We start from the raw sequence: 20,466 nt of genomic DNA on the forward strand, positions 1-20,466 counted from the left end.
GTCTAATCCTGGAAATACAGCCCGGCTGCTTTAAGAGAGCTGGAAGGAGGGAAAGACTGCCAGTGTTTTGGCGTTGCAGGCTTGTTTATCTTTCCGCCTTTCCTCCAAGGCGAAACTCGTTTTGCAAGCAACATTCCTACAGAAAATGGCACACGTCATAAAAAGAGACCAATTTATAGAACTGGCACCGAAGTTCATGTATCATTCCAGAAGCATCTCCCAGCTCCCCACTAGGGAACCCAACTAGATGTAGAAGTCCACATTATAACTCAGAGAGTAGATCTGGGGGCAGGGGTGGGGGGGGGGAGGTGAACCCATAATTTGCAGATATCCTGCAAGCTGTACACTCAGGGGCCAAAGTCACACAGAAGGGCAGGATATAGAATTAAGTCAGCTCTAAATGATCCTCCAAAGCCCGGGGGCCAGGGCTGCGAAGCCTTCAACCTTGAGACTGGGGGGAGTGGTTTTTACACCCAGCTTGCCCCAGGACAGCCCAGGGGCAGGCCCATCTTCCGGACCATCCTGAGCCCGCCAGCTTGGACCGGCCCAGCGGGGTATTGCTGCCACCCACCAACTGTTCTCCCTCCCACCCTGGCGCCTCCCCGCAGTGCCTGGCAGAGGACCAGGAACTCAGAGAAGGCCGGGCTGTGGGCATCTAGTTGATTAAGTCACAGAGTGGGTGGCGCTGTGGGCAGACCTCAAGACAGCACCGTTGGTCCTGCAGCTGAAAGGCAAGTGCGCTCTTAAAAACCGGGAAGGCAAAGGGAGGTGGGTAATCAAAAGCCGACTTGCACCCCTCCCCACCCCCATTCACCCCCCTTCGGGTCCTGAACCTACACACTTGTGTTTCCAATCCAGGAAACAGGGCCGAGGGCATAGAACACAGCGGCCGCCTGTCTCTTGAACTTGTCTGAATAACAGGGCCATTTCAGAGGAAGAACAACGGCCTTCAGAGCCTCTGCAATTTCCAGAAAGCCTTCAGTTAATAATACATTCTTTCCAACAGGCTTGCTTTAGGGCGGAAAGTTATTTTCCCAAATCTTAACAACCCGGTCACAAGCCGCCGAGGCCCCAGGTCAACAGATCCCGGCCAAACCCCTCCAGACAGTTGACACTCATGACCCCGCAGGCCTTCTCCTGCCACCTCTGCCTAACAAGTTCCCTAAACCACAACACACCAACCAGCGCGCACGTCCACCACGATCCCAGGAGCCAGAAAGATGCGTGTCGCGGGGTGCGGGGGGGGGGGCGGGTGCCGCTGCCGAGGGCTCTCTCGCAGCGCATCCGAGGGCTCCCGGGCCAGCAAGCGGCGGCCACCTCTGCAGTTCTCCGCGGGCCTGCATAGTGCGCGCTTTGTGTGAGCGCCGAGGAGGCACAGCGCTGCTCGTGCACCAACAGCTGTCACATTATTTGCACTCGCTGTAAACAGCCTTCACATTCCCCCCTTACCACATAGTTAAAGCCAGACTAACAATCCACAGTTAGAGATCAAACCAACAACAGCAGCATTGTGTCTGCCTTCGCACCAAGCCCAGCAGCTGGCAGGTTTCTCCGGAACAAGAGACCCCCCTCCCCCCACCCCTCCAGGCTCCAGCCAAGGCTAGCCGAGGCAGCAATGCGTGTGTCGCTGCTGATTGTTAAAGCAAGAGAACACAGCCATTTCGCGCAGACTTCTGTGGGGTTCATCAGCTCTCTCCCAGAGTTTCCTCCTCCCAGGCCCCCTCCCCCATTTCCTCAGCTGGGAATAAAGGTTGTTCAGACTCCCAGGGTCGGTTTCTCTGCTCAGCAAAGCGTGGGTCGGCCTGACCCGGCCAGGCCTGGGGTCCTGCAGCCCTCTCTACCGTGTCCCAGAGGCTAGGCAGCTCGGCACTTTCTGCAGCCCAAAGCCTCGTGTGTTTCGGAAAACCGTCCAACTCCCTGAATCCTTCCTGGTCGCCCCACTGATCAAAATGTCTCCTTTATGATTTTTGGTTAAGTCGAACATTTCCATAATCGTCATTATTAGCGCAAATTACACGCCTAATCGGTCCTTAAATAGATTTTAATTAAATAATCATACAAGGCTCATTTTATGACTTAAGAAAGGCATTACTTTTCGTTATAAACTTTCCACCAGGATACAGAATAATGATAGCAGACAAATACTTATTCTTTGAAAAGCACCAATAACTGATGGGCAGAGTATTGGGAAAGTAGACCCTGCTTCACACCTTCTGGGATCGAAGTGGAGACTAGACAGACCACATCTGCACAACTTTCCTCCGGAGAAGGGAGAGGAGATTTCTTCCTCCAAAGCATTACTTTTGTCTTCTCTTTGGGGCCAGGAGAAAGGAACCCCAAACGTTCCTTTTCCTTGCCCATCTGAAGAGATTTCTCCAGCTTAAAAGTCTCTTCTAGAGACCACTCCTCGCCACCCCCATCTGTTTTCCACCCCTCAGTCTGCTGAGAGCCGTGGTGGAAAGCAGGCAGGCTGTGCTTGTTAAATGCTGTGTAAAATGCTGTTAATAAAATAATAAATACAAAGGATGGAGGCTGCTGGTTCCATGGGTGTTTTGACTGGAAATGCCTTGGCACTTGTCATGTGTTTATGGGAGGGCAGACAACTCTAGGATTTACATAGTTTGGACATTTCTGTACTTCATTTATTCTTTCCTAAATGACGTAGGCCTAGAGCTATTTCAAGTTTGCATTTGTACAGAACTGTTAAATGCCTAAGAGTTTCTCCAATTAAACCAAGTTTTAAATCAGACCCAAGGCTGGAACGTACTCTCGGCCTCGCCCCACTCCACCCCTCTGCCTCTGTGGCTGGAGAAAACAAACAGACACTCAACAACAATCCCCTGTCCTTGCTCTCCCCACCTTCACCACCCCCCCCGGGGGGGCACCTAGGGCAAAGGTTAAGGTGTCTTCAGATTACAGGCAAGGCCCTGGCTACACACACTGGAAAGCACTGCAGTTAGGTGCATCCTGGGCATACTCGAACCTCTAAAATAGTGAGCTAAGATGGGGGGAAAACTGCTGGCCTGGTAAAACCCACTGTTCACAATGTCAGCAAAGGCTGGAAGGCATTCTTTAGAGAGGGACCAGGGACTCATGCCTACTGAAGCTCTTTCAGCACAAAGGCTTTTAGGGGAAGAAGGGAAAAGGGGGGTGGGGGGAGGAGAGAAAGGGAGGGCTCCTGTTTCAGAGCAGGCATCCCCAGAGAGTCAAGAACCAAGTGTAGCTTCAATCAAACGCTGACTTCCCCTCTGGGAGTCTAGTAGGAAACCTAATCACAGTAGCTTACTACCGGCCTGGATCCATACAGGTCTGGTTTTCTTCTCATGCTAGTAATTTTTTAAAATACATATCGATATAAAAGAAGCAATCCCTGACAGACTTTATTGAAAACCACACTGAGACCTCATAACATCCGGACTTAATCCCTATCAAACAAACCACAGCACCTCTGGCCTCTGCAGCGGGCCAGACCCTTTCACCTCTTCCCACCAGGTCTCTCCCCTCCAGCCGCTGCCGTTCCCTCCCCCCGAAAGAATGGCGGGAGGACTTGCCAAAGAGCACCTAGATACCGGTTCTGGAATCAATTCCTAACCATATAAATGATCCCACTTAGGGGGAGAAAAAAAAAAAATCCCAGCCTTTTCATATGGAATCCTTTAAAGCCCAGAATGCAAAGAACTGTAACAAAGGGAAAGAGGAACCCACGGAGGCAGACCTGGAAGAATAGCCTGAGGAATACCCTTGGAGGGGAGCTTAACCTGCAGGTTGGTCCCCAGACACTGACTGGCCTACGCAGGTCTTAGTGGGGGCGGGGGGGGGGGTGGGCATCTCAGGGGCAGTAGGGAACGGAGAAGCAACCTATAGGAATCTGACCAGTCATTCAAAGCAATTACTAATCCTCGGGGCCTACTATGTGCCAAGTATTCTTTGATCCTAAAGGTGGATAATTATTCCCAGTCTTACAAATGAAGAAACTTACTGAGGCTCAGAGGCCATAAATAACCTGCCCCCAAGGTCACACAGCTAGTAAAAATGGGCCACGGTCAAACTCAGTCCTGGAGTTGCGGAGAGGAGCCAATTATTGGTCAAATTGTGCCATTCGGAATCCCCAAGAAGTTCGGAAGGCTTCCTTAAGCCCTTGTACTCCAACACAGGGTAAAAGAATAGCACTTAACACCTATGAAATTCGGTCCACAAGAAGCCTGGACCCTAGTTTCTCCTACACCCAGAAATCTCTTGGTCCATGTGAAGTCTTTCGAAATTTCTGCCAACATCCTACCCATCTCCCTACACTGGAACACCCTGGTGTGAGGCCAGGGATCCCAACAAGGCTCCACTTTCCCCCTCCTCCAGGAGCCCAGAACAGGCAGTGGGAGGTGGGTGCTACTCTTAGGTCTCTGTAAAAAGTGCTGACACCTGGAACTAGAACAAGGTTTGCCACCCTAGTTTTGCCACATAAAGCAATAAATCAAATTATCTAGACAGAGCAAAAGTCCTTTGGAAAGAGTGCCTACATCTATCTACCTTTCCTAGGACTTTAATGAAAAACCCAGGGACCAAAGTGGGCTGGGGAGGCAATTGAGGGGGAAGCAGCTTGCAAGATGCTAGACCCTCCTGGACTCCTGGGGGTCCCCACAAAAAGACAAGTCCCGAGACAAGCCAGAGGTTGGGGTTATCTCTCCTCTCCCCAACTTCTCATCCCAGCAGCTCAACATCCCCTCCGCACCCCATCCTCAATTTCCTGGTCTGCCCCGGGCTTTCAGAAGCTCCGGGAACTATCCACACCCAACGCCACAGAGGCCACAGGCTCCACGACCGAGGGCTGTCTCCAGCTCAGCTCGAAGGGGAACGGGCAGGAGCGCCGGACACTCAGCCGCCCCTGCGGCTTCCCGGCCCCGGGCGGGTGGCTCCTCCAGTGGCTGAGGCGCCGGATGTGTGAAATGGCTCCAGGAGCGCCTGGGGCGGGCCAGGGCCTCGGCAGCGGGAGGGACCGAGGCGATGGCGGAACCGGGTCCTCACCCCTCTAGCCAGCCAAACACGCCCCGGCGGCCCGGCAGCCCCTGGCTCGCAGCCAGTGGCTTTCTCTCTTTTTTAAACTTTCCGGCCTTGGCGATCACCGTCGATTGGAACAGGATTTCCAGCCCCCGCCTCCCCTCCTCCACCCCCTCCGTGCAGGCCCTTCCAACCTCCAGTGAGGTGACCCCCGCCCCTGGGCACCGTGAGTCCCTGGCCCCGGCAGACCCTCCCCCGCCCCCGCCACTTGGGCCACCTGGAGCGATCCGCTTCCCAAAGCGATCGGCGTCCGGCCGAGTCTGGGACTGCTGCTGCGTCCGGGGAGGAACCCGCAGCCTCCAAAGGTCCGGGCCTGCCCGCGGCGGCATGCAGAACCGCCCCCTACTCTCGCTCTCTCCCAAAGACCTGACGCGGGGGTGGGGGGGAGAGTTTAAGGCCTGTCTTTTTAAAAAAAATTTAACTCTTCAGATGCAAGAATTTGGGTGCCCTTGGCATGGTTATGAGCGCTCGGGTAGAACAATAGAAATGGGGGGTGCCGGAAATGGTGCAGGAAGACCCCTATAACCCTATAAACCTCTCCTCCCCCTTCGCAGTTACTATTAGCATTAAAAGATCCCAGTGCCTTCAATGCAATAGTGCCTGTTTATAACTTTTCCCTGCTGGGTCCCCATACCCTAAACAAGCCCCCTCCTCACGTTTTGAAATCACCAGGGCAAAGATCGCTCCCAAATCTGTGACCTCCCGAAGCTCTTGGGCCTCTCACCTGCTCTGCCCCTGGCACCCTGACCTGACTCACCCTCTTCCCCCCAGTAGTTCCTCTGGTTTGCACCTAGACAATAAATTTAGTTTAATTTAGCTTCCGGTCTTTAATTTTAGCAGGTCTCCTTTTTGCATGCAAATCAATATGGCAATTACCATCTAAAAGCTCGCCCAGCCCCGGGTCAATGTAAATTGATCATTGTCCGCCTTCCACAAAATAACACCGGGAGTCTGTGATGCATAATGAGATTATACTGGAAACTGTCTTTTAGATCAAATTATATTTTATGCTGTCAGGATCTTCTAGCGGACTTCCCCGCTAGTCTAATCACGGGGCGCCGGAGCCCATGGGTGCTGAGGGGCGATGGCTGGCCGGGGAGACATGGTTCTAAGAAATAACAAAGTGCGGGGACTCCCCCCCCCACTTCCAACACCCTCGACTAGGGGCAGGCGGAAATGAGCCTGCGCTGGGAAAGGGGGCCTTCTACAGAAACGTTGCGGGGGGAAAAGCTCGTTGGTTAATTCCCATCCAACAGAAAGTCAGCTATCCCTTCCGGAGGAACACATGGGGGGCAACCAGCGAAAGCCGTCGGGCCGGGCTGGAGGTTGGGAGACGTCCCCGGCCAAGTGCTCGGGGAACAGGCGGCTTGGCTGCCACGGGGGTGGCCTGAGAAGACCTTCCACTCCTGCCCCGGCTGCTTCTCAAGCCAGCGTCACCATCTAGGCCCCGGCAGCGCAGCCAGCCTTGCAAACAGACAGAATCCTGCCGGCTGTACACTCGGGCGAAGCAGCCCGGTCGGGCCGGGGCCGGCTTCGGCCTCCCCTCCCCTGACTGGGCGAGGCCCCTCCAGGCCCGAACCATGTGAGCCGAGGGCTGGAGGCCTCCAGCCAGGAGAAGGTCCTCCCGCCCCTGCGCGGCCCCCGGGGCACGGGTGTGACCCTGGAGCTTAACAAAGGGCCTTCAGAGCTCCTTTCGGCCTCGGGCTGGCGGGGGAGGGGTGGGGCCAGCGGAGAGGGGGGCGGTGCGGCGGCCCAAGTGGACCCGTGAGGCCCCCCGCCCTGCCGGGCTGGGTCGGCCGGGCCCAGCGCCCTCGAGGAAACCACCGAGGTGGCATTGCCGGGGGCCGCTGGGCACTCCCGAGGACCGTCCTGGGGTTCGGGCGGCTCGGAAGCCGGCGAGCCTCCTGCCCAGCCCCGCGGCCCGGCAGTCGTGCCCGACCCAGCGCGGGCTCCACCCGAGTGCGGTCTTCCCAATAAAAGCTGGAATTCCCGGCTGGGCTCAGACAAAGAGGGACCGCGGCAAATCGACGCCGCGGGCAAACCAAACCCAAGCCGAGTTTACGCGCGCGTCTGGGGTCACAGAGGCGCCTGCTAATCCTCCCTACGCTGGCCGTCCCCGCACGGTCTCCTCAAGGGGGAAAAAAAAAAAGGGAAAGAAAGCATACCTCCCCTTGATTCCGCCCAGAGGCCGAACTTCGCACTTCTTTCGGTTCAGTCTCTATCAGTTCACTAGGCCCTGCGCCACCTTAGCAAACAGGACTTAGAGGAGCGCAACATCCCTTGCTCCCGACCCAGAGTGCAAAGCTACTCCTCTTTTTCCTCCACCATCCATCCTCTCAGGGTCAAGAACTCAAAAACCTTTCAGAAATCCTACCTGCTCAAGACATACCCTCTTCCCCACTCTAGATGGGAAGAAACTATAACCAGAAGCAATCTTAGTAACTAAGGGCCATCCACCCTTAGCTAGGCACCGTTGCCCTCAGTTTCCCTCTAGCCAAAGACACAGTATTTCCCAGTGAATGAGTGTGCGAATGTGGTTGTGTGGCCCACACTTCCGTGCCCTGGCTCGGTCTCACTGGGCAGGAAAATCTTCATCAGGCATTGAGTTTTTGTCATTCAGCCTGTGTATCTAAGCATGGATGTATGCATGTGAATGCTTTTTGTGTTTCCAAGTGACCCTCTTCACACCTTTAAATGGGCTTTTGTCTCTGGAACGAACTTACAGAAATTCTGCTCCAGTTTCCAGCTCAACAAAGTCTGGGATTTTCTCCTAGAATCTCGCTCTAGGTCTCAGTATTTGCATACCCATGTTTACATTCCTCTCGGCCAGTTCTTTATCTCTTCTGTATCTCTTGTTCCAGGTGGGCATCAGAGCCCAAGTGTCTTGATTTGTCTCAGCACATGTCATTCAGGCACACATCTTAATCTGTGCATTCCTGTCTAACACGTACACCTCCCCACGACTTACATTCTTGCTTTGCCTATAATGTGGCTCGTTCCTAGACCAATATGGGTTTGCAGTTTAATGTAACTAGAGGATCCCCTAAGACTACAAACCCTAAAAGGGAGAGGAGGGGGGAAGGAGAGAGGAGTGTGACTAATGATTCATTTCTCTATAGGGTAACCCACCCACCAATTTCTACCTCAGGGAAAGAACGAGACCAATGCCTGCAGAGTTGTATTAAATTTTTAGACCAATTCAATGTTGACCCCATGTATGTGTATACAAATGATCGATCTTGTACACATCACTGTCCAACTCCTGTTTGGAGGCTGCCTCCCTGCACATATCTTATTTGAACTCTCCACAAGTTCATGGTTAAAAGTGTTTTTATTTACATAGACAACTCAAGGACCCCTTTGCTCTCTCCGATGCATACCTGTACACACTGGCCAGGCATTTCAGGCTTGGGTCTTTGGTCGGCAGCACTCTCGGTCAGAGGCCCCACCGACTAAAGCTCTGAGCAGACCTTCACATACTGGGCCGCTGGGAACATTAAGGTCTAACCTCTGCATCTCCCCAACTCAGTTCCTTAAGTGAGGGTGCCCACTGTGTGTGTTCACACCTCCCCCATTGAGAAGTATCGGGTCAAATTAGATCACCTAGCAGCTGCGTTTGGTTTGTCGAAGAATCGAGCCCAATGTACCAGGATGTGAGATTGCATACACAGAAGAGAAAGGAAAACCCTAAGCCCAGACTCCCGCCTCCTCTCCCCAGGGGGCTACTTTGCCTCCAGGAATTTCTACTACACTCCCCACCCCCACTCTCCCTACCGTCTTTAAAGGGTTAAGAGAAACCCTCGCAGCCTTCCCTCCACCCTGGTCGCTGGGCCCGCAGGCTCGCTCGCTCACGGGAGTCTGCCGCCGCCTCCGCGGCCCGCCCCCCCCCCGCTTCCCGTCCTTCAGCCGGGAGGGAGCCTGCATGCCTGTCTAGACCGATCTATCACAGGCACACCAACAACACCCGCGAGAGTGCGGAGACCCTACCCAGGTCCCCCTGCCCGCACGGTTCCCGGCGGACAGAACCCTGGAGCGTGACCGCGCCTACAGGGTCGGGGTGGGAACCTACGGGCTCGGGCTGCCCCAAGCGCACCGCGGGTCCGCCCCGGCCCCGGCCCCCAGCGCTCCCGCCAGCCCAGCAGCCGGGGCACAGTCACAGCTCTGCGCGCTGGGCAGTCCTATTTTTATCTTGTCTAATCCCAAACTGGGCGGGGAGCACAGGCGTCGTGCTTAGAGAACAAGAGATAGGCGAGGGAGGCGGGGAGGAGCAGCCAGGCAGCGACGCGAGCGGGAGCGAGTTAAAGACACAGTCGAGGCGACCGAGAGCAGGAAGAAAGAGCGGGCTGCGCGGGCCTCGAGGCGCCGCACGCAACGCGCCGCCCGGCGAAGTTACACTCGCCTCCCGGTCGCCCCTCGCCGCCCGTCCCTCCCCACTTCCCAGCGGCGCTCTCCGCAGCCCGGGCCGCGGGGCCCCGGCCTGTGTGGGAGGCAGAGGCCCGGCCGGCCCTGCAAAGGGCTGGAGAGAATCGCTAATGAGCTGTGCGGCCCATTGATCCGGAGAACACTTCCTAATTAACTCTCAGTCACCTACTGGTGACAGCGCCTCAAAGGACAGCGCTGGGGCCATCCGAGCCCCAACCCCGACCTGCCCGCGGAGCGCCTGGCGCCCGAACCCCGCGCACCCCCCTCACTACCCCAGGCAATCCCGGTGAGTAGCGGCGTAAACCCGCACACTAAAGACCAGCCTCGGATTAAACCTGGACGGCATATTAATCACCGCCATCTCCCCCCTTCCTCCACGCGGTGAAATCGTACCCAAAATAAACACGGGAACCAACACTGCAAAGCCCAGACCAGATAACAGGTCGGGGGTGGAGTGGGAAGGGTCGAGAAGCAAACGTTATTTTCCAAGTGTCCACGTACAGGAGTCTCGGAGGCCGACAATTAAAATGCCTTCCACACAAGCAATTCTGTTGGCCAAACCGAATCCAACACCTCGTAAGGATTGATTTCGGCCCGCGGTGTCCGTTTCCAGTGCCACAGGAAGTGTCAGATGGCTAGAAATACCCAAGTCTGTCTGCGTTCACCACCCACCACCTTCTGGGGTGGGCCATTTCCTCCTCGTTTTTATTCCCAAGTCATTTTAAGGATTTTTCTCCAGAGACTACCCCTAGAATCAAATACCACTACCCCTCCTCTGGCCTTCTCTCAAAAAAGAAAAAAACCAAAAAAAAAAAAACAGCTAAAACCCTGAGCAGTCTACTCTAGACACAGGAGGCTGTACGAATACCTATTTGAAGCGCGCTGGTTTCTTTTTTTAAGGTTTGTTTTTAAATACACGTAACCCTCCCCCCCCCTCCTTCGCTCTTCCATCCCCCCAACCCCCCAACCCTTTAGACGCCGGCGGCGCGCGCCCTCGCGCGCGGGCACTCACAGCCTCTAGCTGGAGATCGCGGACTTTCTGGAAAAGATTCATTAACAGCAAATTAAGCCTCGCCCCGGCCTCGGCCTACACGCGGCCAGGCTCAGCCGTCTCAGGGACCCGGGGACGTGCCCACTCGAGAGTGCAGGCGGCGGGAAGCCCGCCGGGACCACGCGTGCCTCGAGCCGCCCTACTCCGCATACGGCGCCCCGGGGCTTGCTTGGTAAACAGCAGGAGCACGTCGCCGCCGCCCCGAGCCCCCTAGTTGGCGGAGGCTCTGCAGCGCAGCCGCCCGCCTGCTCCGAGCGCGGGCCCCGCGGCGCGGCGGCGCCTCGCCCTCCCCGCCTCGGCCGAGGATCGCGCCCGGGTGCGCAAGTTCCTCTTCGCCCTCAGCCTCTGCGCCGCACGCCCTCCGAGTGGGACCAACTTCCTCCGGCCGCAGACTCGCACACGCCCTACAGGGCTTTCCACCAGACTCCTCGCTGCCCAGAGGACGACCCAGGTCTCGCCCCCCCGCCCGCCGCCGCCCCCGCACGATCTACCCCCACCCCTGGGGTCTCACAACTTAAAACCAACCCCACGACATCGCGGGGAGGTTGGGGGTGGACCAGGGTGGCAGATTAAAATTTTAAAAGAACATTTACAAAACAAAGCGTCTGACCTGGCTGGCTGGCTGGCGGGCGGGCCGAGTCGGAACCCCTCGCTCTGCTCGATTTCCTAGTATTTTTTTTTTTAATCCACGTGATTCACGCTTTGGAGCAAGCCAAAAAAAAACCAAAAAACAAAAAAACCGGGACTCCCCTCCCGAGTCGCGCGGCAGCGGCGGCAGGTCGAGCTCGGCTCGGCCCGGGGCGCCCGCCACACACACCCTCGCGCACGCACACGCCGTCGTTCCACGAGCAGGAACGAGCTGCCCCCGGAGAGGCGAGACGAGGCAGCGGCGGCTGGGGGTTTTTACAGTTCTTTCCCGAGTCGAAAAAGAAAGCAGACGGGAACCCGCCGCCCTCCCCTTCCTGCTAGCGAGCTAACGCCGAGCCGAGCTTCCCAGCTTCCAGCCCAGCTCACTCCCCCGCCCCCCCGCCCGACTCGCGGCGCTCAGCGACGACCGCGCTCCCGCGCACACAGGCACACACTGCCTGCAAACTTCCACTCCGCGAACTCCCTGCTCTCCTCCCAGCCCCCAGGGGGGCGGCAGGCCCCCCCCGCCGCGCCCCTCCCTCCCCGAAGCCCACGCGGGGCCGCTTAGGTTGGCTGCATTTTTAATAACTTACAGCTAGGAAATAAAAACGAAAGCGAGCAAAGCAGCCAAAGTGAAGCGCGAGGCACAAGCTTCGAGGGGTACGCGAGAGTCAGAGGAGCCACCCGCCGCTAGTCTGGGCCCCGAGGGAGGGGGCCGACTGCAGCCCGCCGCACGCACGCCCGCCAGCCCGCGCGGCCTCCCCGGGGAAAGGTGTTCCGGGCACTGACCTGAAATCCCCGGCCGGGGAGTAAGTAGGGAGCCTGCGATCCGGCGCTTTGAAGTTTTCCCCGGAGCACAGTCGAGGCGGCGAGGAGGAGCGAGGGGAGGTGGGGTGGGTGGGGAGAGGTGTGCGGGGTTGGAGGAAAGTGGGGTGGCGACGTTGGCGATGGGAGAAGGGGCCGGGCCGGGGAAGCGCGGCGAGCAGCAAAGTTTGCCGTCCCCCGCTGCCCGCAACCCGCTCGCGGCGCCGCGCTCGCTCGCCTCCCTCGCCGTCTGCTGCCAGCCGGCTGCCCTCGGGGTCGGCCCCGCCGAGGGGTGGGCTCTGGGCCGGGTGGGGGCGGGGCAGGGCGGGGCGGGCTCAAAGCCTCCGGGCAGGTGGCGACAGCCCCGCGCGATCCTCCGGGCTCCGGCGGCTGGGCCGGGCTCGGCCGGGCTCAGCAGCTCTCGCGCCGCCGCTGCTGCCGCCCGCGCTCGGGCAGGAGCCCCAGCGCCATGTTGACGGTTCGCCGCGAGCGCCCGCTCGGGCTGGGTGTGTGAATGTGTGTGTGTGAGTGTGTTGGCCAAGTCTTCCCTGCGCGGCGACAGCGCGGCTTGGGCTCCCCGCCCGGCAGCTCGCGGGCTCCCCCTCCGCCGCCGCTGCCGCCTCGCTCCCGCTCTCGGTCGCGGTCTGGGCTCCGGCGCGTCTCCCCCGCTGCCGCCGAGCTCGGTCCGCCTTCAGCAAGGAGCGTAGCTCTGCCTCACCTCGCCGCTGGGAGCCCAGGCTCCGTCTGCCGCCGCACGCCGCGATCCCAACGCGTCCCCCCTCCCTGGTTCCCTCCTCTTCCTCCTCCCCCTCCCTCCGCCCTCTCGCCCGCCCTCCCTCCCTCCTTCCCTCCCTCCCAGCAGCCGCCTCCCCTCCCCCCGCAGGCGCAGCGCTCGGGCGACAGCCGCCCGCCCGCCGCCGCCTCCAGCTCTCGCAAGTTTGAGCTCCCCAGCCTCCGCTCACCCTCCGCTCACCCTCCGTTGCGGCGCCTGGGCGGTGGGGTTTCGGAGGGGTGATTCCCCAAGAAAGGTTTGCCCGAGTTTCCCCAGCCCTCATCGATTCCCGGCGCGTTTCGCCTCTCTGGGTCCGAACCCCAGACCACTTGGGTGGCGTCCCCCTCGCCCCTTGTCCTCCCCTCCCCCGCTGGGACCGAGTTGGCTGCGCACACCCCGCCCGGGCGCGCGTCCTGGGCGAGCGAGAGACCGACTTGGGCGGCGGCGGCGGCGCGGGCGGCCCGCTGATCCTGAGCCGAGGGGATGGGGGGCGGCGGGGGCGGCTCTCCCAGCCGCGCGCCGAGACTCCCCTCGCTACCCAGAAGGCCAGTGGAGGACCGCAATTACCATAAAGCGCCTAGCACTCCGCTCAGCCAAAGCTGTCAAACCCCAGCGGCAGCCGCCGCTGCCTCCTCTCGCCACCAGCGCTGCGCTCTCCCGGTCGCGCGTCCCCTCCGAGACCAAGCAGAGCCTGGCGAGTGCGCGTTGGTGCCCATCCCCACCCTGGGTCGCCCCTTCCTCCCGGAGAAGCCCTTTCCCATTTCGGTGTCAAGAGCTACCTGAAAACACCACCTTGGGCAACGGTGGCCGTTCCGCCCGAACTCCGCGCCCGAGTTCCCCGGACGTTTCGATTGTGTGGGAATTGTTTGGAGAGGCGGGGGATGGAGGAGGCAGCCCGTGGGGCACAAGGAGGCGGGGGTGGGAGCGGTAGGGGAGTGGAGATCCACCAGAATTTCTCCCCGTTCTCGGGCTTTTCACAGTCTGCATCTCAGATGATTAGAGGGTCTGTCCTGGCCCCTCACCCTTGCCTCGGGAGATTATCTCCCGCGTTTTATTTTCCTTGGCAGAGAGCAACTTTTGGCTTACACCGTTCGCTCCATAAATTTCCACTCGGTAACGTCGTGCTGATCGGAGCTCGGCGGCGGCGTACAGCCTGCGCCCGCAGCAGTTCAATTCAATTGACACGTATTGAGCTTCTCCAGCGCACCCGGCGCGGCGCTGGGCGCGGGGGGAGGGCGGGGGCAGGCAGGCGAGAGGGGGAAGCGGAGAGGCGAGGTTCCGGCCTCCCCAGAGCGCAGAGCCTCTAGGGCGAGCCGAGAAGCCCCAGTTCGTGAAGCGGGCGGGAAGGGGTGGGAGTGGGGGAGGGGTGTTCCGGCCTAACCGGGCCCGGACACCGCCGCAAAAGGTGACCCCACTCCGTTGCTGGATAGGGTCTTTTTATGCTGAACGTGGGGGAGTCTCTTTCTGCCTAAGGACAAGATGGTGCAGGCTCGATGAGAACATCAATCCGAAATGGAGGTGGCTTGTAAATCCACACGGAAAGTTTTAAAATATCCTGGAGTGTCTCCATGCCAAAAATAATCAAAAGCATCTCAAGTTGATTACTAAGTCAAGGTCAAGGCCAAAATCAGCTCTAGCTAGCAGATCCCTTTAAAAAAATTAGACTTAATACTGACTGCGGGACTGGTGTTAGGTGCGATTTTATTTATTCTGTTTTAGTTCTCAGTACATAGTTATAAAAACAGCCCTTTTCAAAGCAGAAGTGAAACATCTCTACCGTTTGAAAGCCGAAACTTCGGGCAGAATTAAATCTTCATGCTCCAGAGCTGCTTAAAACAACTGATGCAAAAGACAGGCGGGCAAGTGCCCCTGTGAGCAGTTCCCAGCCCTGCTGGGCCGCCACGGCTTCCAGGACCCGTGCCTGCATAATGGAATGTACGCCTTTTTCTTCCTGGTCTCTGGAGGTGGATGTCTCTGAAGGCTAACCCACACATTTTTTTAATCTCCGGTAACAAGCAGAAAGACACCTGGACTATTATGCTGTAAAGCTATTTTTTATAAAGACATTTTAGGGCCAGACATTAAAAGTTATTAGACTGAACGCATGCAAGTTACAGACACAGCTGGAGAAAAGGCCTCTGGTTGTGTGTTGTAGCAACATTTCTTTTTGAAGCAACTCCTTTTATTCAAAACAAATCTAAAATAACCGGGAAGACTGAAGTTGGGTATTTGTGGGGAAACACTCTGAATGCGGTTCCAGGCAAGGAGGCCGCTGTGCCACTGTGGGCCGAGAGGGAGAGCTGGCCTGGGTGAGTGCGGAGCCGTGCCAGGCTCTTCTGGCTCAGTTAGGGCCACCGCAGAGACCCTGGCCCCATGCCCGGCCACCTTCTCTCCCCTTCCCATGCCTCCCCAACTCTCCCCCCAGGCACAGGCTTTTCCCGGAGTTGAAAGTTGCGTGTAACAGTCCAGAACTTTTGGAAAATCCAGGAACCAAGTTAAAACACGGAGTCTGCTGCCTCTCCGAGTCCTGTGGCCTCCCGGGGCTGCTGACAAAGGGGCCTGTTTGTCTAACTTTAAAAGTTAAAATGAATTGGGGAGGGGGGCGGTGCCGTAAATGCGAAGGGGCCAGAGGAGGGCTGACTGTGGGAGAAATTTGATGCTGGAGACAAACAGACCAGTAAATTCGCCTTTGACGTAATTTGCAGCATGCGCGCGCGCGCGCACACACACACACACACACACACACACCCTTTTTAAGGAGTCTTGCCTCCGTGGTATCCTTGGTGGGATTAAAAGGTTTCTCTTCCATCTCCGAGGGATATATTTTGCAACTCTGTGGGACTTAAAAAAAATATCTTATTAAGGCAGTCCTAAGAGGCATGAATGTACGTGGGGGGAGGGGGTTCATGACTCACTGGGGATTAAAATGTGAGATTTTTCCTGGGGTGCTCTAAGGTGGAGGAGGGGGAGGGAGTTTACACCTATTGGCCCAGTTAGTTGGCATTATTCCAGGGAGGAGAAGCGGAAAGCTCAGGAATGGCAGTCCCGTCTTGTGTCCTCACTTGGGAAGGGGCTCTGGGAGTGGGAACATTGTGGAGCCTGCAGCCTGTGCGGGCCTACTCCTGCTCCCTCCTCCCCTGCCCTCCCACGAGTCCCTCAGGAGCTGACCTGGGGGTCAGGCTGCTACACTCGGCACTCAGCAAGGGGAGGATTTCAATGAAAGCAAAGGAGGAGGCGGTGGGAGAGAGCCAGCGAGTGAGCGCAAGGGAGGGGAGGCCGCACAGGCAGCGGAGAAATAGGCACAGAATGGCGAGGTGCTTCCAACTGAGCCGCAGGGCCACTCCTCTCCCACCTGCCTCTTGTCCCCTGGTAAGGGTCTCCCAGTTATAACCTATGGCTCTCAGGCACTCTCCTGCTGCGGATTCTATCCAGCCTCTGCAACTGGACAAGCAGGTTGGCACTTCCGGGGAGCAGGCCTGGAGCCTGGTCGCCCTTTTCCTGCCAGGCTGACTGTGTAAGGTCTGCCAGGCCCTCTTCCACACCTTCAGTCACTGCCCAAGGCCTAGGGGAAAGGCCATGCATCCCGTGGTGCGGTTCTTACCTGGTGTTTGGGGGACCCTGGGACCCTAACATGGTGCGTGGGGTTTGTTTGTAACATACTTGCAGGAACTAAGTCATAAAGCTCTGTAGGCCCCGATGGCGCTCTTCAGAGGCTGTTCTCACGTCTATGCCACTGGTTATCGGAATAGGTGGGATTTGTGTGATTACAGAGAATGCATTTTTACTCTGTATAGTGTGAGCTAGCCTGTCAATGTTAACTATTTTTAAAAACACACAAACCTACAGTAACAGTCTTCCCTGGTCACTTTGCAAAAGAGCTCTGGGCTTACCAAGTGGCACTTAGAAGACCCACTGGCCCATCTCCCAAGCACAAGGCATCCTTGTCCCAGGGATTTCACCTATCTGGAAACATCTAAAGGTAGCTCCCTTCCCTGGTAGGAGTCTGCTAGACTTAGGGGTCTCCAGGTTGAAGACGGTTGCTCTTTCTGTCTAGTCTTTGAACGGTTACTGGGCGTTTGTGGGAGGAGGGTCCAGAAGGCAGGCCCAACATGGTAGTAGCAACTGCCTCTCAGAATTTCTGGTCTGGGTTAGATTTCAGGCTCTGACCAGGCACCGGTGGGTGAACTACCGCTGACACTGAGGGGCTTGCTGGGTAGACGGATGTCAGCCGAATGAGCATAAATACTGGCGGCTTGGGGAGGCCCCGTCTTGCGCCCCACCTGGCCCCTGCTTAAGAGCCCTCGAAGCCACCGAGCTGGGCTGGATGCTCCTGTAGGTAAACTCAGACGCCACGTCCCGCCCCGGCTGCTTATTTAGCGAGGTGCCTCCAGCTCATATTTTACCCAGTCGGGGTCAGAGAGTGGGAACCGCGGGGAGAGGGGGCGGAGAACACCAACTCCTCGCTCGCAGACCCAGCAGGGCGGCCTTCCGCCAGAGCCGTTTTATTTGCAGCTTCCCTCCTCGGTGGCCGCGGGACCCCTGCCGACATGCACCACCCTGAGCCCCTTCGCGGGCACTATCCCGGGGACTGGAGGGATCTGGAAGGCTCCGCCAGCCCCTCGCTCGGGGCAGGAAGGGAGTACCGCCCAGCAGATGAAAACGCGGCGCTGGCCTGTCCCTAAGTACCTCTGAGGCCACCACAAAGTCGGGCGCAGAGGTGAGTGGCTCGGGGCGGTTGCCCCGGGAAGGTCAGCCAGGGAGCAAAGCTTGGGGCTAGCGCAGGGCTGGGGATTCCAAACGGCCTAATCCGCTGCACTTCCCCCCTCCCCCTCCCCCCTCCCCCCTCCGGGTCCAATCTGCTCGGCCTTCGCCCGCGATGTTCCCCCCCATCCCGGCGTCTCCAGCACGTTGGCAGTCGCGCAGCCCCCGGCCGCGAGCGCGGGGCGGGGTGGGGGGGTGCGCAGGGTGGTTTGTTTTGCGAGGCCTGACAGAACCTTCTGTGTGCGGCGGAGGGAGGAGGCTAATGCATAATGCACAGCGCCTGGAAGCCCGGCCATTAGCGGCCTGTCGGTGACACAGACAAACGACTGAGAGGGAGGAGATCCAGCTCGCTCTGGAGTTTAAATATACCAGCGTGGAGGGGAAACGCCATGATTTAAAAGTGTGTATTTGCAGACACTCGCATATATTTTAATGATTTCCAGCAGGCCGTGCGCCCCAGCCTTGCATCCCGCTCCCCAAAAGGGGGACGTGTATGGGGGGGTAGGAATGAAGGCAGAGTGAGAGGCCTCAACCCGAGACCCACCGCTAGCTTCTGAGGGATGAAGTGGAGAAGAGGTTGGTAAATGCACCAAGGAGAAAGTGAGGCCTAGGGAAGCCACACGACCCAAGGCCATCCCCAGATTTTTTTTTTTAAATCTGGCCATCGAGCCTTCCACCCCGGACTGGACCTTCTACGTTGTACTAAAAAGAAAGGCCTGGGGGAAAGAATAAACCCTACTACCCCGGTTTCCCCCCAGGCGCCCACATTTTTGAATCTTCCCTTTCCACTGACAATCCAGAGACCTCCTTCCTCCCCGTTTAACACACCAGTGTTTTTTAGCAATTAAGGCGAGAAGGGGGTGGGGATAAAGATAAGCCAATTTTTTTTTCCGCCATGCAAGTGTGAAAGATAAGATAACGCTAAGCTGAGGCAAAGCGGCTGCTTACAACCTCCCCTCAGCGATTTTGATCGGTCACTTCTTATCTCACAAAAATGCTCCTTTCGAAAACTGCATCAAAAAAAGAAAAAGGCTGAAGGAAAGCATTTTCATTTGGAACTGACATTTAAAACTCACCTTCTCTACACCAGCAACCCCCTCCCCATCCGCGGGGCTCCCCAGGAAAAGTCGCACCTCGACTACAGGGTTTCAGGCTTTCTCGTGGGGGGCAGGATTACTAGTGTAATTAGGCTGAATAAAACCAGGGATGCGTGATGAGGATTTATCCTGCATCCAACCCCAGGCTCGCAGCCGGGTTTTCCTTCTCTGAGTTCCTGATCGCTGTTTGTGTTTCACCATGGCGCTCGTGTGTTAAAACTAAACAGGTAGTTATATTTGGGAGGATCATATAACTATGTCAACACGAAGCGGTTGTTAATGCGAAATAATAAGAAACTCTGCTGATCTTTACAGGCCCCTGTAAAGGAAGGAAAAGGCGTCATGCGCCCCGGAACCCGAGAACTCTCAGCCGAACCGGACTCTCGGGGAGTCTTATAAAATTCTTTTCTCGCACAAAAATCTCACCAAGAGGTTTCCGGAAGGCTTTGTATTTGTTGAGGGAGGTTTCGGTATTGAACTCCAGGCCCGCAGGGCGGCCTGTAAATTCCCCCCAGCCCAGCCGCTGGCCCCAGATCGCAAACATCAAGGCAGGCGCCCCAGGCTGAGTTGATGAGCCTCTGCGCCCACCTCCGGCTTACAGCTCCCGAGCTCCCACTTCTTCACCCCCCATCCCGGGCTCGCAACTCGGCGCTGGGCGCACACCGAGTCTGCCCTCTCCGGGCACGACCTAAAGCCCGGGGCTAGCCGCGGCCGGATAGTCCCCGGGGAGCCGAAACCGCCGAGCGGGGAAACCCCTCCTCTCGCCCTTCCGCGAAAAGCCTGGCCCCGGCGTAGGCGCCAAGCAAACGGGCATCCGCTGACAGCCGGGCCTCACGTAAGGCCCACACGCGTCCCATTAGTCAGCCTGAGTTCCCCTCGGGCGAGCAGTCTGGCGCGGCCCCAAGGCCAGGCGCGGGCGGAGAGGGGGTGCGGGGCCGCGGCGAGCTGGGAGCGGGGCGGGGGCGCGGGCTCTGCGGGGCCCGGCCGGGCTCGGTTCCGCGTTCCTGGGCCCGCGGGTAAGCTGAGCCGGCGGGGCAGGCCGCTCCCTGGCTGGCGCCGAGGCGCCGAGCTGCGCTTCACGTGCCCGCCATATCAGCGGCGGCGGCGGCGGCGGCGGCGAGGAGCGGGGGCAGGGAGGCGCGCCACAGCTCCCGCGGGGTCTCCGGCCCCCCCTTCCCCCGCCCTGCGGGGGGCTGGGTCCGGACCACCCCGCAGCCCCCATCCCCGCGCCGGCCGAGAGCGGCGCTGCCAGACGCCGAGAGGCTTCTAGGGCGCCGTTCCGAAAGCTGCGCGGCGGCGGCAGCCAGGGGAGGGTGCTCCTCGCGGCCGCCCCGGGAACTTCCCAGCCGCCCCGCCGCCGCCGCCGCAGTCACCGGGACCGGAAGCCCTTGCGGCGCCCCGAGCGGCCTCCGCTGGCCCCTAGGGCTGTTCCAGACGAGGGCTGGTCGCGCGTCACCTTCGATCCCTCCTAGTCCCAGGCGGCCGCCCTCGACCTGGGGCATCCCCATTTAAACCCGGAGGACCCTTCTCGAGGTCCAGCGAGACCTTCCTCTATTACCGCCATCAGCGCGGCTCCCCCGGCAGCTGGGACAGGAGGGGCGCGGAGCCGCCACTCCGGCCGGGCAGGAACACCTGCTCCCGGGCCCTGCAGCTGGGCGCGTGGTGCCGGGAGAGGCTGTCTACTGTTGTGTGCAGAGATAGCGGAGGAGAAAATGGGGCTCCGAAGCTCAGGGCCAGGCGCAGCCGCGCCCTGGCCGCCCCCAACTCCCACCCTTTCTGTGCGATCAAGCCCGAAGCTCGGGGACTCGGGTCTCCCTGAGGGTCGAAGGGCCGCCACCCCTGGGATCCAGCTTCTGGCCTCAGGAGGTCGTTCGCAAGAC

General features: G+C 58.5%; 1 protein-coding gene across 7 annotated transcripts in view; it reads right to left on the minus strand.

The window, feature by feature from the left end:
* Positions 1–20,466, minus strand: part of BCOR (BCL6 corepressor) — a 114,193-nt gene that overhangs the window by 31,569 nt on the left and 62,158 nt on the right. For 5 of the 7 annotated variants that reach the window (XM_036839824.1, XM_036839822.1, XM_036839823.1 and 2 more), the window contains exon 1: positions 11,942–12,703. The exons of 1 other annotated variant lie outside the window; for it this stretch is intronic. The gene's annotated coding sequence lies outside the window, so the exon portion shown is untranslated. Of the gene's footprint in view, positions 1–11,135; positions 11,158–11,941; positions 12,704–20,466 lie in introns of those variants that run through there. One more of the 7 variants, XM_036839819.1, reaches the window with a different exon arrangement.

The sequence above is a fragment of the Balaenoptera musculus genome, chromosome X (genome assembly GCF_009873245.2).
Source record: "Balaenoptera musculus isolate JJ_BM4_2016_0621 chromosome X, mBalMus1.pri.v3, whole genome shotgun sequence".
Lineage (NCBI taxonomy): Eukaryota > Metazoa > Chordata > Mammalia > Artiodactyla > Balaenopteridae > Balaenoptera > Balaenoptera musculus.